Here is a 17,259-nt window from a genome sequence, read left to right as displayed (position 1 = left end):
AATTTCTTTTTCCTTAGCAGTAGGAGTCGAAGTTTTTTGCTTTTGGTTTGATTGAGTTGTATTAGCAGGCCCTTTACTTCTGGTGCTAACAGGTAAAGCTTCTTGTTCTTCTTCATTTCAAGGATAAAGTCCCACATTCCATTTAGTTCGACCACTTCTTCTTCTTTTGTTTCTTCATCAGTCATAGTGTTCTCTTCTTCCTCTTCTTCTAAGTTGGACTCAACATAAGATATAGTATTTAGTGGCTGAGAACTAGAAGACTAATTCCTCCTAAAAGATATGAAAGGTTTTTTAGCAGAAGAGGATTCAACAACTTATTTCTTCATTTCAACCATTTCATTAGACATGGTTTTCAATAATTTATGAAGGCCTCCACAATCAAAAGGATCATTCGGGGCTTTCTTTTTAGAGTCATCTCTAAAAGTAACTTTTTTAGGTTTTCTGTCTTCTTGAGAGGTCTTCTTTTCAAGAGAAATTATGCATTTCTCAACAGAAAGAACTTACTTCATGTTCTCGGCCAATGTGGCCAAATTCGCTCTATCTACAAAAAGGGCTATATTGGAAGGAAGGGAAGATATTGCCACTCAATTTTCACATCAATAGCAGGGGTTGATGTAGTTGGAATTTTATTGAGTAGTTTGTTAAATCGAGAGTTGAAGTCTTTGACATTTTCTTCTATTTTAGCCTTAAGATTAGACAATTCGTTGATGAGCGATGCAATGGTTTTTTCATCTCCAAACTTAGCTAGGAATTGTTCTTCAAACATATCCAAGCTAGTTATGGAGCGAGGAGGCAACGAAAAATACTAGGATCCTATTGAACCTATAATAGTGTATGGAAATAATCTAACGACAGTGTCTTCTTCATCGAATCCATTTAAATTGATGGCCAGCATATAGTTATGGAGATGTTCCTCTGCTGGTAATCCATCATCATGATTAAATTTAAGCAACCATTTTTCAGTATTCTTTGGAAGAGGGTGAAGAGGAGCTTCAATTGCTATGACAATAAGAGTATTCCATGGGTGAACTCGCGGTGGAGGTTATTGTCCTTCCATCATATTTTGAATGGAGGAGATGATAAGAGGGGTTTAAGTGAATGAGGATGTGGATGGAATTGGAGTTGAAGAAGAGGCAGGTTAGATGCTTGGATTAGAAGAAATAGCACCAATAATTGGAATGGAAGTTGTTGGAATGAGTGGAGGGAATGAAGGGGTTTGAGGTGATGAACTAGACAAAACCTCACTAGTGGATGTTTGTGATTCAACTTTCTTGGTTTTCTTTTGGAAAGAAGATATGGGAAACTCAAAAGGAGGAATTATAGTCTTCTCACTTTGAGAACGGGTCAACATTCATCTTAGTTGTAGAACAGAGGAAATGCTTCCTCTAGATGACTGACAACTTGTAGGCTTTTTAGCTGGAATAGAGATTTTCTCTAAATTCTCTATAAAACTCTAAACTTCTGGGAATTCAGGGTTGTAGTTTGAAGAAAGCATTTTCTGAGTTTCACTAGGAGATTTTTGAGAGGTTTGCTCAACTTCTGGTTATGGGTTTGTTGTTCTAGATGGGGATCTAGAAGTTGGAGGAGATCTAGAAGGGGAGTGACACTTAAGATGGATTTTTGCTTTTTAATCAGTTTTCTTTTCCATTCACGGTCATGGCCCTCCTTCTAGCACCAAAATGTCGATGCCCCAGAATTCCATTGCAACAACATGGGGGATAACCACCCGGTCTGGACCTTGAATGCAACTCCTTTTTCGTTTGGTGTGGTGGCTCTGACTGGGGATAACGACCAATTTCCTAGAAAGAATTGATATGATAATGATGTTGGGTTGATATAAGATATAATGGAAAATGATCAATTTAAGAAGTAAACGCATGCATCTATCTATTCTAACATTATCTTACTATATACCTGGGAATTACTCAAATCATGCGATCTACAAAGATGTCTTAAAGCAAAAGGTAATAAAGATCATTCAATTGCTATAAGATAAGAAATCATTTAAAGATAATTATTTTGACTAAATAGTTAGGAAAAATAATTATGGAAAATATATATCATATATCAATTGATCATGTATTAAATAAGAAATTACAATTGAAACATGTATACAAAAGTTCTTTGATGTTTAAACTATAACTCAGATTCCTACATAACACAATATAAAAAAGAGTACTGCTAATTCATAAACGAAACACGATCATAAGATAAAAATACCTGTTATGAAAGGTCCTACTCATGAGATCAACAGTATTGATCAACTTTTTTTCAATAAAATATAATATAAGAGTAAAAAAATGAAAATTCAATAGAGTACGCTTCAATATCCAAGAAAATTAGATCCTATTCCAATTATTTCATCAAAACATTCACAAAAGTACAGAAGTGCAACCTCTTGCAAAGTATTTTTGATAAAAATATGGACCCCTCTCTAAATGCATGAGAGAGGTTTAATAATATACATCTGTTTCAAAAATATATGAATACATAAAAATCTGAGGAGGTTTCAAACAACCTTCCTCAAAATAAGTGGTAAAAAACTAAGATAAAAATAAATGATGACAAGCTTCTCAAAATTGAATGGTCTGACTCAGCCATTTGGTCCTTGAGCTCGCAAATGTCCCTCATTAGCTTAACCCGGGGAGGTTGGCCAACTATAGATCTTAATTGTCCCGTGGATACAACATCTATGAGAGGTGGCACCATCCTTTGAGCAAAATTAGTTAAACAACGTAGAGTCATCCAATGACTATGTGGTTTTACCAGAAATCGCCAGTAGGTTTCCCAATCAAGCTTGGACAATTGCTTGATTGCTTCTGCATTTGTTCGGGAAATTTATATCCACAGTTCTTCTAAATGTTTAATGTCATGGAAAGACTATGGCCTGCATTCTTGATAAGATTGGCAGTGTGGAGGTTTTCATTAACAACCTCAATGATGTTATTCATTGTATTGGTTGCTCTTGTTGCTGCCCTTTCTGTTTGTTTTAACTGTATGTCCCAATCTATAAATAAGATGTCTTTGTGGGACTCCTTGATCTTTGGTAGATCGACCTTCTTTCCTTCTTTAGATTCTTGCCAAGAAATGAATTCTGTTATCCTTTTGTTTAGCTCTTCATATTCTAATCTTTGATCAATTACTTGATTGTTTAATTTGTCACTTGATTCACAATAAGGTTTGATCAATGAAATTCTTTGACAAAATATTTCTTGTTGTTGTGCCAAAAGAGAATTTAATTCAAGTGCCTCTTTGATGAATTCATCTATTTGAGGATTGTCTTTGAATTTTTCCAATATAGCTAGCATTTGGTGAATCTGTGTGTTCTTCTCTACCATGTTTGTCTGATCCTGTACTGTCATTTGTTCAAATTTTGTTGAAGCTATGCCAGTTGTATTTCCACTTGCCTATTGGTGCTTTGTCTTTCCTGCTCAAGTTGTTGTTCAAGCAGTTGAACTCTTTCTTCCTTTTCTTTAAGAAGAATTCGAACTTTTGCTACCTTATCGATTGTTGCAGTTGCATAGGCGCCTACAAATTGTGATAGCTTTGCAAGATTTTCCGATGGATCAATGGGGGTGTATCTCCACACTACCTCCATTTGTTCACTGCCAAGAGCTGCTGCTACCGATACATCCAATTTTATTTTATTTTCTTTGCCTTTTTATTATAACCTTATGTGTAGGGTTGTAGAATATGTCCAGTGGTGGTATTTCTTCAACCTTTAAAATAATTTCAGAAGTTGGGTGTGTCGGGATGACTTCAATATCTTGAGTAGTTACAATTTCTTGTATTGTCACTTTTGGATTCATAATCTATAATTGAGTGTGTTGTGGAGTCTGGAATCTAGAAGTCCCTTCAAGACTGATCTCTGTTTGGAGCTTTTTATTAAATTGCTCCCACTCCTGTTCTAGATTGATGACTGGGGTCTTTTCTGTTTCAACCCACGGGGAACCAGTCTCCATGTCTTGTTCAGTTGAGACCTTCTTGATTGTTTCTTCAAGATTTTTCTTCTGTATCCTATTAAGGGTATTCCTCGGGGCTTCCTTTCTTTATTCTCAAATTTGTGTTTAGAGTCTTCTGAACCTTGAACTAACTTTTCTTGTGATTCCTCATCAGAATTGTGCTTGGAACTCAACTTCAGGTTTACGTTGGGAGTAGGTTCTCTTACTTCTTTGATTTGTAACAGGTCCAAAGGGACCTATTCGAGCCTTTTATTTATGTATATGTGGAATTCTCTGAGGTCCTCTAGGTCTAGCTTTAGTGATTCTAAATACAAAACTTGTGAAAATGTCTCCGCTTGCTAAAAAGGATCATTAAACCCATCATATTCATGAGTGAATTTCTTGATTTTGACCATGGCAGTGAAACTCTTGAAGATATTATTGGGGTCATATTGTCGCTTGGCATGGTAGCCAGGTTTAAAGATGTGATGTTCTGTATTTCTTTTTATGCATGCCCAAGATCATGTAACGCGAAAGTGCCACATTGCAGCGGGAAGGTTAACGAGATGGATTTCTTCTACTCTTTAAGGGTTTTGGTTATACCATGACCCACTGTCTGATAAGCAATTTCTCGTGCCAGTAATTTATCCGAAACATAATGTGGAAGAACATGGGGAGCTATAATACTCCCGAAGACTTCGATATAGGTAAACAATTCCTCACCAAACCATCTCGCGACCGACAAGATGTCTATCTTTGCTTCTTCTAAAAGCCTGGGGGCTTTCTTATTAAAAATGGTCTGATAAATAGGCAACATGACACCATGACAAATCTTATAAAAATGGGAGCCAAACTGTGTTTCCCACAGTATTTTATGATAAACATGGATGGGTGTAGGATCCTTAAAGTCCATTTCCAGCCCATGTTTGGAAAATGTGATCAAAAAAATATAGCATCCGTGACATAAGCACTCATGTAAAAGGGAGGGATAATCTGAATGGAGAAAATTCTATTACGCCTGTATTCTCTAATGGCCATGACTAAATTATTCAACAAAATAGTACTCCAGTTCAAAATGGTAGCATTTACAATTGCATCAATCAAGGGAACCCGTTCAATGGAAAACTTAGTGGTATCAAGTTTTCCGAATAACCTACACAACATTGCAACTACAAAATTGTGTGGGGCTGATAGAGGTGCGATGCGGTACATACCAGTTTTCTCCTGTCTAAACTTGTTGGATATGGACCTCCAATTCTGCATAACGTCCATTGGATATTCATTCTCTTTGGAAAAATGATCGATAAAATATTTGTCATAGATCTTCTGTGGCTGCGACAGATGGTACATTTGGCTCAAATTGTCTGATTTGAATGATCCCATAACATCTTACCTGGAGTTTCTGATCATTCTATCCGAAACATACACTTCATCAATAATCCATCTTAGCATGTCTGTGTATGGTAATATTTTCGGTCTTGCTGCTGCTTCGAAGTAAGAAAGAGCATGCTGCTTCGAAGTAAGAAGCGTCGGATGAAGCCGTGGCATCTATTGTTGCCTTAGTTTCCAGGGGCCTTGGGTTTTCTTCCTCTAGTAAATTGTACATCACCTCCCAAGATGTAGTCCCACCATCTTTGTTACAAGTGGTATCAGAGAATAGTGGTTGCATGTCTGACTGCTCAGGCGCAGTAGCCTCTGCGGTCTTTTTTCCTTTCTTAACCATTTCTATGAGTGTTGTGTTCTTCAAAAACTTCCTGAAATTCAGGAAAATGGAGAAAACATGATAAAAACGTAGAGCGGTAAATGTAAGTGAAAAAACGATTAACACAGTAAATTCTAAAAGCACATAAGGATGCAGTTTTAATTTCAAACACGAATAAGAAAGATATCTGTCATCTTGAGTCGTTAAATGAATAAATGCCTTTAAACCTCATTAACTATGCATTAAAACTTACACAAGATTTTATTTATGTCTTGTCAAATATCGCATCACATGTTTCAAACTGATATTTCTGATTGGTTTGAATTATGCATGATATCGATTCTCGCAATTCCGATGAATCAAAATATCGCAAATCGCAAAGATCCAAAATCGCAAATCGTAATATCATAGATTATGAATAGAGAAATTCAAAGTCACTTTAATATTTTGCGATTTGCGATGAGCGACATTCCTTTTGCCTTTTTGAGCACATTTCTTTTATGTGGTGGCTTATTTCCTTAAATAGATATTTACAATATGTTGGACCTGGATGTAGTTTATAATAGTTTTAGTATTTCGTCGGGTCCAAAATACATCGCATTTCACATTTTCTTGTGGTTTGTATGTTTTATGCTCTTTTAAAATCCGTGATGTGATTGCAATAAAGAATTTAAAGAATAGTTTAAGCCTTAAGTATTATAAAAGGTTTAATGTTGTCTTTAGTTCTTTTAAGGGGGTTTCTCTTATCACATCTCGTGGATCGTACCTCATGGTTAACCTTTGTTACCTTATATCTTGCGATTTGCGATAAAGCGGGATGCTTGATCATGAATTGACTTGGTTTGATATCTCAGTTTATCCAAATTTTTATTCCGAATGGTTTCAAAAATGTAGTTTCATTCCGAATGGTTTCAAAAAGGCAAGCTCTTATTTACTATTTTTTTTGGAGAATTTTTTAAAAAAGTCCCCATTTATTAATACAACATTAAAAAGTAAATCAATAAATGGGGGGTTGTTGAACAGTACAACAGAACCTTACCTCTTGTGGCTCTCATTACCATAAACACCTCTACCCTTGCACCACATCTCCTTTGGTTCTCTTGCTCTATTCCATCCTCCCATCATGCCTCAAGAAAGAATGAGGAACCACAAATGTTCCTTGAACCATGGCTCACTACCATGCCTTTATTGTACCAAGGTGATTTATAACCCTCACCTCAGGCTCCATTCAATTGAACTTTAATCATGCCACTACAGCAGTCATGGCTAAGCACAATGACTTCACCAATGTTGAGATTCTTGTGTCTACCATTGAGTGGATCCTTAACGTGGTCCACACATGCAATAGACATAATCAATACCTTTTCACTGTTGAACCTTACTAGCACATTAAATCCCTTCTGGGTGAAGTACTAATCGAAACCCACGAAGTCTGCAAGGAGATATCCACATAAATAAATGATATTATAGGTAAGAATTGTGATCAATCTCGGGAACAATAGGATTTGGCTATGCGACTGGGTCGTATTGAAACCATCCTTCTCAAGGAAAAGGGCCTCCTTCACCAAGAACTCTTATAGCTCCTATTAACGTCTCCATGTCGACATGATATTCTTATGGCTACAACAACACTTTGGGCCTCCTATGGTAGACTTCTCATGGGTTTTGGTCTCTATTTTTTCACAACATTGCTTTTATATTGTAGATAAACATATATATTGTTTAACTCACTATATTAGATACAATAGTCTCAGGTTATTTTTTATTTTAAAAAAAATCCAAAAAAAAACTAAATATTTATGATTGTAACTAATTACTCTTTCTATTTATTAATAAAATCTTAAAAAATAAAAAAAAAATATATTAAAAAAATGGGAATTTTTCATAAAAAATGGAATTAAATTTTAAAACCTATCATCTTTTGATGCTTTCAAAACTAAAAGAAAACAAGTGGAACAATTAAAAAACGAGGTCCCGTTAAACCTCAACATCCAGATGCACTAAATTATAGATGCCTAATTTTAAATACATCTTATGTATCTAAAAGATACGTTTCATTAATTAAATATACATATGATACTTTCTTTTCAACCCTATCATTATTCATATATATCACATCAACATAATTAATGGACAACACATCAATGCAATACTATATATATATAATAACTAATTATATATAAATAATATTATTTTCAAAATGAGTTGTGTTTAGTGTTATTTTTTAGAAGTTTTTAGGACGGGTTTTTTTGTCAAATTTTTTTAAAATCTCACAGGAATTTTTTGAAATCACAAGTTTGATGAGTAATCCTGTGCAATCGAAGTGCCCTAAAGGTTTTCTAGAGTGCTGAATCCATATATACAGTAAAAAAACTAGTTCAAATAACACAAATCAAAATTTCACCTCAAATTTTTCGAAGTGTCCTAAAGGTTTTCTAGAGTGCTGAATCTATATAAACAGTAAAAAAACTAGTTCAAATAACACAAATCAAGATTTCACCTCAAATTTTTCCACTCCATTCCTGCACTTGAAAGTCCAAATTTTTTTACAAGATTCCGATACTTGAAAATCCAAAAAATCACACTAAAAACAACTCTTTTTCAAAAAACACATCACTATCTTTAAAATAAATAAATAAATATCCTTAAAAAATAAAGAAACAGAGAAACATCCTTCAGTCAAACACGAGGAAATTGGATTCAAACTCGTGCACAAATTAAAAGTATATTCTACACTATTGGGAGAGGGACCAATAATTAGAAACAAAATCAGAACGTAGTAAAGCGAAAAAAACATTTTGATGATAAGGTTCTTTGGAGGCATACGAAATCGTGATAAAGTAATCGTTGTAATGGTGCATGAAGAGAAAAGCTCCCACCACAATATCCTCAAGGGGGGCCCTAGTTACACTATTTTAAGGGGATGGTTTTGGAAGTGAGTAAATGGCTTTTAGTATCGGAATTTCTGAATTTAAGACTTTATTATTATATTATTTAGATATTGGAAAGACTTTATTATTATATTATTTAGATATTGGAAAATTTTAAAATGAGGTTTTGAATTTTAGATATTATTATTTATTATTATAATGAGATTTGATTTTGGTGTAATTTTTTTAATAAAAAGTTAATTTTAAAATTAATTTTAATTTTAAGTTTAGTTATTATGTTTAAAATAGTTATCAAGTTAGTGTGAATGAGAGTAATAAATGTGTTTTTTTAATAGAGAAATTAAAAAATATAAAATATAGTGAATAGATTTATTTTTGTTTTTAAATTAAGTATAAAATGAAATTATTATTTATAGTTGATTTTTTTAAGATTTGTTTTAAATTTGATGATGATGGTGGTGGTGATTAACATCTATTAAGACTAATGGGGTTTATTGGACTTTAAGGAAATAAGAGATTAATGTTACTTTTTAATATTTTATTTCTATGATAAAAATGGAGGGATAAAAGTGTTCCAATATCACTATAGTTTTGTTAACTTAACAAGTCAAGAAGGTTGGAAGTGTGACAAATGTTCTAGCACTAAGAGTGGATGTAATAATCAGGCAATCTAAAAAAACGTTATTAATCTTCAACCCTCTCAATGTTACAAAAAATATAAATTCTTTCATATTAAAGATTTTTGGAAATAAAGTAACACCCAATTTCACTTAATAATTAAATTTTGAATATATAACTTTTTAATTTTTAATTCTAATTAAAATTAAATTATAAAAGTTTTATTTTATAATTTTAATTTATTCCAAAAGATAAAATAAAAAACATAGGGAAAAGAAAATCATGAAATTGAAATTAGAAAACGTGTTGAATAAACGATACTAATACTATAAACACATATACCCAACTTCTCCTTTAAACGCTATAAAAACATATACCCAACTTCTCCTTTAAGATTTATGGTGTGATACGGCCTTTTCCCTTTCTATGCAAATAATCACGACCAGCCATTGCTCGAGTGGGCTCTATCATGAATAAGATAGAGCATATCGATAGAAAGAAATTGTCTTCATTTTTTTTTTTAATGGAAGAGAAGATTCAAAATCAACTACTACAGATGCCCCTGCAGTGATAGGATATTTGAAAGGAATGAGGAGAAAAAGTTCATTATATTTTCAATTTCTCAACCAAACACGTAAATCCAATACATATCTCTAACGTTATAAACATTTAGTAAATCCAATACATATCTTTAACGTTATAAACATTCCAAGTTAATGACTTACTTTAATTAATTTTATTTATTTATAATTTTCTTTTCATAAATAAATTATACAAACAAATATTAAAATTAAATGTTTTGTTTTGATGTATATAAGAAAATAGAGGAACAAATATTGTATATACATTTACTCAAAACAATTTGTATATTTTTCACAAAATACAAGGTACATAAATAATATTCATGAGATTCAACAAATTTTAAACAAGAAAAATATTGTTGAGAAAATATCTCAACAAAACTTCAATTATCAACAACTCAATCCTACCTACATACTAATGTAAGCTTCATTCCAAGTCCCCCCTTTAATGCTTATATTTACGTCATTACAAAAATTATAATTCACAAGTCACATTTGTTTGACTAGTCTTCCTTGACACTTATCCCCACTTTGAAGTCTCCCAGAGAACGCTTTTTTCACTACCACAATATTCAAGCTTCCCATTCAACTCATTTAAGACATAATCGCCTCTAACCATCTTTGATGAACTTTGTATAATTGACTCACAATTGACGCTTCTGGATTTCCCTAAGGACAATCTAGATACTAGAATGTATCCAACACTGAATTATGCAATTGACCTTTCTACACATGGATCTCATAACCTAACATGTAACTGATGCCAATCTAGATACTAAAATGTATCCAACACTGAATTATACAGTTGACCTTTCTACACATGGATCTCATAACCTAACATGTAATTGATGCTCTTAAAGCCCGAAACACATCAAAATCCATCGATATATAACAAATTCACACAACTAACTTAACAATATATTCTTTTGTATCGAAAAACGAACATAACCACTAATTTAAATTATGCTAATCTATTAAATAATTAGTTCTGCACTTTTTATTACAGACATAATAATAGAAAACACAAAAATCCCATGACAACAAAATTCATGAATTAAACACTGCATATATTTAATCAAATTGTGAGTCGCAATGTGGGTTGTGTCGGAAGCCCCCATAATTGGTTGTGGGTACAAGGGTTGGAATTTGATGGGGTGATTTACTCTTTAAATACAAGTTAAAAAATTACAAAATCGTAAAAAATCTGCCTTAAAACTATAAAAATGGATTGGAAACTATGAAAAACGTGAAATTTGGTTGGCTGGTCGTTTTTCAAATTTCAACCTTAGTGGGTATGAATCTCACACTAAAATTTCTATATAAATAACGCGTAGTCTAACAAGGCGGAGGAGTTGCCCCGAAAGTTATGGAAATTCCGGTCATATTTAGAGAAAATCCCGCAAGGATTTTTGTAAATCCAAATTATAGTTGTTAAACTTCAAAATTTTAGGTGTCCTAGATGTTTTTGATGGTGCTGAATCCATTTCCACCATCAAAATCACGATTCAAACACTACCTCTACAAGATTTTTTGAAATTTTTTTGCCCGGATTCCGACCACTTTTGACCGTCCGGCAATTCCTCTGGTTAGATGACTCCTATAAATAATGCACCAAAATCACTACCCTATCACAGGAATTGAGCCACCTAAAAATGCGTCCATTGTTCTGATACCACAAGAAAAATAGAAGAGCAGCCATTGTACATATAGTCATTCAAAACAATTTGTATATTTCTTACAATGCTAAATTACAAACTATATAAATAGTGCTAGTGAGATCCAACAAATTCCAAACAAAGAGAATGTTGTTGAGAAAATCTCTCAATAAAACTCCAATAACCAACAACTCAATCCTACCTATATACTAATATACTAATGTAATGTAAGCATTATTCCAAGTTATACATATATTTTTTGAAAGTGGGAAATTTTATTGTTGTGCCGAAAAACCTAAGTGAGATGTGTAGATATATGTAAGAAAGTTTGTAAAATCTTTAAATGTCCACAACAAATAAAAAATAAAAAAATAGGATTCATATATTTTAATTAATATTCATATTAAAACATATATAAATATAATAGGTAAAATGTAAACTAAAGTCAAATAATTTCAATGATGTATCTTGGTCATTTTATAAAAAAAATTAATAAATATAAACTAATAAATTGGATAAATATAAATTACAAAACCATGAGTAACAATTAATAGATTAAATAAATATAGATATAAAACCATCTATTATAACCAAACTATAAGCATTAACATTTTTCTCAAAAGCTACTTTAACACAATCACACACAACCACTAAAAATAAATAATTTATTAAGTTAAACTCAAGTGATATTTATATAAAATATTTAATTTAATAAAAATTAAAAATTACAATTTAATAATATTTTTAAAATAAATTACAATTAATAAAAATAACCAATATTAATAAGAATTGTTAAATTTCACCATCAAAATTTAACCTATCAATCATTTTATTATACAAATTATATATATGGTCTATTAAAATAATTAATATAAAATATAACTATATTAATAATTTAATAAATATAAATATCCCTAGATTTACAGATATTTTAACTATCCGCCAAATTTCAAATTCCAGGTGACGTCCAATTCCGTGTGTCTTGGTTTTGATTAAAATAAAATGTCAGCCTGAATGGATCAAAGCTCGGAACTCGGATTCATTCTTTGTTGATGAGGCCTGCAAACGGACTTAACACGGTGGGAGCGGGTGGCTTATGGTGCTGATTTTACAATCCATGGATCATCATAAATAAATTTTAGCCAACCTTTCATTGTTCGACATATTAGGTTACTTTAAAAATTAATACGGTTTAGAAAATTGTATTTTTATGGTAGATTTTTTATATCGTTAAAGATTATTACAATTCCTAGAGAGTTAAGAATATATATTTTCAGAATATATGTTAGTTATTTGAGTTATTCACATCAAATTTATTTTAGAGATTCTTATTGATGATGATGGTTAACGTTTATTGAGACCAAATTTTGGTTTATTGGACCTACAGAAACAAATTATTTAGTTTGATTTAAGATTTTATTCCTATGCTCAAAAAGCTTGGAGAGAAGCTTCCCGGGCTCACTATAATTTTGACATCATAAAAGGCTAGGAAGGTCAGTATTGTGACAAAGATTATGAAACTCAGATTTAATGTGGTTGTACGCGGGGCACTCTAAGAGGAAGTGGTTTTCATCCTCGATGTTCCTATTCTCATAGAGATGGCAGATCCTTTCCATCCATGGTGTTTTAGGAACTGCCCAATGACCTGTTTCACTATGGAGCTCATGAGAGTTTGTTCTAATCTTCGCTATATTAATTTTCTTCTTTGAGCTAGTTAAAACAGAGAGATACTTTTGATCTTCTAGGGTGGGGTTGATGACCTTCTTATAATAACTTAATTTTCTTTTAGCTGCTAAATCTTTCTCACACCACATTTTTCTTTTGAACTTAGAAGTAACAATATTTTTAATGTTATTAATGTTTTGCAATGTATCATTCTCGTTGATCTTCCAATGGTTTAACCAGGCCCTCATGTCTTTATACAACCCCCGCTTGAGCCTTAGGTGGTTTTGGCTGGAATTTAAAGCTAACTTACGAAGTCTATGATCTCCTATGTTATTGAGTTTGTCCCTGTACAACAGAAGCCTAGTCATAGCTAGGCTCTCGATAGGGGAAAGACCTACTTTTATAAGGAGAATAAGATAGGGAGTATTGCTTTTAATTTTCAGGTTATACGTTATAAAACGCTTCTGGATTTGCTCAATCTTTCTCGAGGATTCTCTAGAGATGTTGCAACCCAGACCTCACATCCATATAAGATAACAGGAGTGACTAAAGTTTCAAAGAGGAAATTCTTTTTATCCCACATTACGAGGTTTGTCGTTTTACAATTATTTTCAAGTCCAAAATAAGCTTTCCACCCCCCATTAATCCTTTTCTCAATGCTATAGTTCCAATTGAGCTTGTGATGAATATCAATTCCTAGGTACTTGTAAGAATACACTTCCTCCAAGTTATTATTGTCGTATATAAAATTAGCGTAAGTGTCCTTCTTGGATTTGATAATCATAAATTTTGTTTCATCATTTTTAACAGTGATACCCATGTTAAAGCAGAAATCCTTAAGAATCCTATGTTGCTTGTCAAGATCAGATGGGCACCTTGCGAGAAGAACAATATCGTCAGCATAGAGAAGAAGGATGATGACTATCCCAGCTAAGATCGTGCCAGCACATCCTGCTTCCTCTAAATAACCTTCAAGATTGTCGATGTAAATGCCAAATAGGGTAGGGGAGAGGGGGCAACCTTGTTTAACTCCGATATTACATTTAATATCTTTCGACCACCCCCCATTGCTTTCTAGCTTGGCAATTACATTCTCGTATAACCTTATAGCGACAACTCTCAACTTGAAAGGAACCTTTAGCTCTTCTAATGTATTCCAAAGGTTGTTTCTAGGAACCGTATCAAAAGCCTTTCTAAAGTCCATAAAGAAACAAAAGAGATTGAATTTATCATTACAACATTCCTCCACAATGATCCTAAGTGTAACTAGGTAGTGTATTATTGAGTGATGCCTTCTAAAACCCGCTTGGCCTTTAGCCCGCTTACCTTCACTTTCAAGCCATATGCTCAACTTCTTTTCCAAAATAATACCATATAACTTGGCTAAGAGAAGGCTGATCATAATTGTCCGATATTTAGAGGGGTTGTTTGTATCCCCACTTTTAAAAATAGGGATAATGAGGCTCTCAATCCATAGTTGAGGGAACCCTTGCTTGACTGCTTGATTGAAAAGCTCGTGGATGTGGGGATGAGGACAGGACCTCCAATTTTTAAGATTTCTACCTGGTAACCTTCAATGTCCTTAGCTTTCCCATTTGTTAGGCGTTTAATCCCAAAATCAATGTCTTCTAATGAGAAAAATTCTTTCGTTGTGAGCAGGGTTTCAAAGTTATCCATGACATTTGGAGATTCATAAAGCATTTTAAGATAGGAATTCCAATCATGTAAAGCAATTTGATTATTATCTTTAGTTTTCCTAGTCAGAATCTGCCTCCAAAATTTCTTAGGAGCTACCTTAGAGAGGTGTAAGATATTTTCTTGTCTTTTATGAATGTACTACCTCTTTTTCCTTTTAGTTAGGGCTTTGTATATTTTTATCTTGCCCATTTTAAGAGATTCATCAACAACCTCCTTAATTGCTCTCCTCGCACTTTTACAATCTTTGTCATACCATGGGTTGGTTTTGTTATTTCTTTTATTATTTGAAACTTCAATTGAGAACTTGTTAATAGAATATGAGAGGGTTGTAGTAAAATTATGATAGAGGTCTTCTATGTTGTCTATTCTAGATAAAGGAAGCAAATTGGTTTTTAATTCATTTAGAAAGAGATCGTTTTTATTTCTATCAAATATTAAGTTCTTTTGGCTATAAGGATTATTTTCTATGGGATCTCTATGCATGAAAAAATTGAGAGTTATAAGTAAAGGCCTATGATCAGAGTCAGGCTCGTGGTCATTTAAGATGTCAAAATTTATTATTTTGTTGAATAAAGGGAGATCGGAAATAACATAGTCTACCACGCTGCTACCAAGCCCATGGATGCAGGTCATTTGGCTAGAATTGGGCCACTTCTTTAGACTGTTGCAAATTATGAGATCCTGAGCACTACAGAGCTTGATTAGCTCTGACCCAAACAAATTCTCCCCGAGGTCTTCAGAGCTCCTTTTGTACCTATTAGCTAGAGTAGGGTCTTCTTCTAACCAAAGAGGATTAGGGTTGGAATGATTGCTTAGAATAATAGCTTGGTTGCTTGAAGTTCGAGCATTAAAGTCACCTATTAAAAGGATATTACCTTCATTCCTTAGGCTAGAAATATCATTCTCTAAACCATTGTAAGGACTATTTTTATCTAGATTCTTTTTCTTATAGAAGTTAGAATTGATGGGGGGGAAACAACATATTGCTATGTAGGTCGTTTTATTATTAATGTCAGTGATCTCCATCCAGCTATATTGGTTGTAAGGGTCGTTTTTATAAATCCTAGCATGGGGGCAGATGTTCTTCTTAATGTAACAAGCTATTCCCCCAATGCCTCTACAGGAGGATCGCTCATTCCAAGTAGACCATAGCGTAAAGCCATCTATGTTAGGGACCTTAGATTCTTCGTGCTCCCGAGTTTCAACAAGCAAAACAATATCAAAATCATTTGAGATCAAACTTAGCTTAGGGCCTTTGTTCCATGGAAAGCCCCGACAGTTCCAAGAAAGAATCCGAAATATGTTGAATTGCTATTTATTACTATCTTTTTGGTTTCTATCTCGAATAAAGGCTTTTCTATTTTTTATTATTGCCCATTTTCCTTCCTTCCTAGCTTCTTTTACCTTTTGAACCTCCTTTCTTAATTCTACTTGGTCTTCTGGAATGAGATCTTCATTTATAAATATTCTCGTTCCTTTTAGACTTGAGGTTTTACTAAGTATGTCATATTTATGATCAATAGAGCTCACCTTTATTTGGATCAGTCTTCCTTTATTCTCAGTTAATTTCCCCAACCTTGTTGCTTTTGAGAGACACGTTGTTTCAATTTTTAATCTATTATGTAATTTTATTTGGGCTATGGCTAAAGTATCCTCATTTACCTCCTCTTTTAAACCGAATATTATAAGGTTCAAAGCCCTTTTGTTACGTTCATGGTCTAATTCTATTAATTTTTTCATTTCATCTTTAATTGGTTTGATATCTAATTTATCTACCACATTATTTAGGGTGAGGCGGCTATTAACTTTTTCTTTTAGTTCTTTAATCATGTTCTTCATTTTAAGATTCTCTAAATTATCAGCATTTCCTTGCTAGGATGTTTGGTTAGTATCTTGGTTTTTTTTTCTATAACCTGCAACCTAGTCTCCATTTCCATCATTTTATTCTCCAATAGTTCTATTTTATTTTCTATTTGTTTTTGGATCGTGTCTTCAAGAGATGCAAATTTATTTTCCAGCATGGCTTCTAACTCTTTTTGTAGCTTGACTTCTCTTTCTTCTCTATGTTTCTCTAAAGACTCTATATACTCATAAAGGCCTTGTAGAGTAACTGTGCTAGGTCTGCCTTTGGTAATCTTTGGTAGTTGTGGTGAAATATTCATACTTGAAAATATATGAGCAAATATGTATTAGAAAAAGATAAGGAATGTGTGCACCTGATATCAGCAAACTTGACTGCAGATCGCACTTGCCCCAGATTGGATTGACTGCAGATCTAAAGGTAAAAACCCACGAGTACAAATATCTACATGTGATGCAGGAAAGTGTTCCCTCTACGGACAGAGGCAACCCCTCTAGCCCTAAAGTGGGTCTAGTCACAAACAAGGATAGATCAACAATAGCTTTCCTTAAATAGTCATAGTTGGAGGCCTACCTCAGTCGGTGGTTGATGGAGTTCCGTTGCACTGCTCCAGCTTCCGCTTCCTTCTCCTAATGAGTGATCAACCT

The sequence above is a fragment of the Pinus tabuliformis genome, chromosome 9 (genome assembly GCF_031772625.1).
Source record: "Pinus tabuliformis cultivar Carrire ecotype Pingquan chromosome 9, CPIR1, whole genome shotgun sequence".
Lineage (NCBI taxonomy): Eukaryota > Viridiplantae > Streptophyta > Pinopsida > Pinales > Pinaceae > Pinus > Pinus tabuliformis.
This window is presented reverse-complemented; position numbering follows the sequence as displayed.